Here is a 956-nt window from a genome sequence, read left to right on the forward strand (position 1 = left end):
ATTCAGACATCTGACTGCTTTTTACTCCTATTTTGATGGAAGGTCTCAGGCCCGACACTTTAGTTATAGTTCTATGGTTATATTGGGCCGAATGTGGGCCAGATGGGCCAAACTGGCCTGTTTCTGTGTTGTAAATGGTTATATGGGTTATATGAGTTTCTCAGCACACTTGTGCATTGCCATTTTGAACTTGCAAAGCTGTGTTTGGTGTATGACATTAAGCACCAAAAGTTTCCATTACAATGAAACAAATGGATTGAAATCCATTCAGCAGGCATTGATGAATTCCAGCAAGTTTTGTATTTGAATTCATTGACAAGTGATCATTGCAATATTTGAAGTGCTTTGAAGCACCTGAAGGGGCAACTTATCTGTTTCTACTGAGCTTCCAAACATTGGATCAAACAGTTTGGTCCCCAGTTTGAATTTATCAAATGTAAATGAGTCATCATCCGAAAAGAATTTCAGGAAAAAAACTGAAAGTTACTTTAACAAATGCAGTTTGATATTTACATCAGAAGTTAAATGAAATTGAATAATAACTGGAAACCTTTGAATTACCCCAAATGTACACAAGCTATTACTGATCCTCCCATACATTATGTGAAAAGAGAAATAGCTTGAGCTATTAAAAGGCATTAGTGGAAAATCCAATTTGAAGTATTTGATATTGATACAGATTTTATTACTTTTTGAAGATGACTGAAATGTATTTAAACCTTTGAAACAATTTTCCATATTTAATGTTAATGAATAAAATGGTACACCAAACTGATAATAAAAACTTAAAATTCTAAAAATCATTTTTTGTTCAAAATGCATCATCTTAAAATTTCACAGGAGTTAAAATTACATCCTTATGACTAAACGTCATATTGAACATAATTCTATTTTCAAGACCAGACGCAATGTTGATGTACATAAATATACAAGAGTACTACAAACTGAGCCCAAAC

Source organism: Narcine bancroftii, chromosome 12 (genome assembly GCF_036971445.1).
Source record: "Narcine bancroftii isolate sNarBan1 chromosome 12, sNarBan1.hap1, whole genome shotgun sequence".
In the NCBI taxonomy this organism is placed as follows: domain Eukaryota; kingdom Metazoa; phylum Chordata; class Chondrichthyes; order Torpediniformes; family Narcinidae; genus Narcine; species Narcine bancroftii.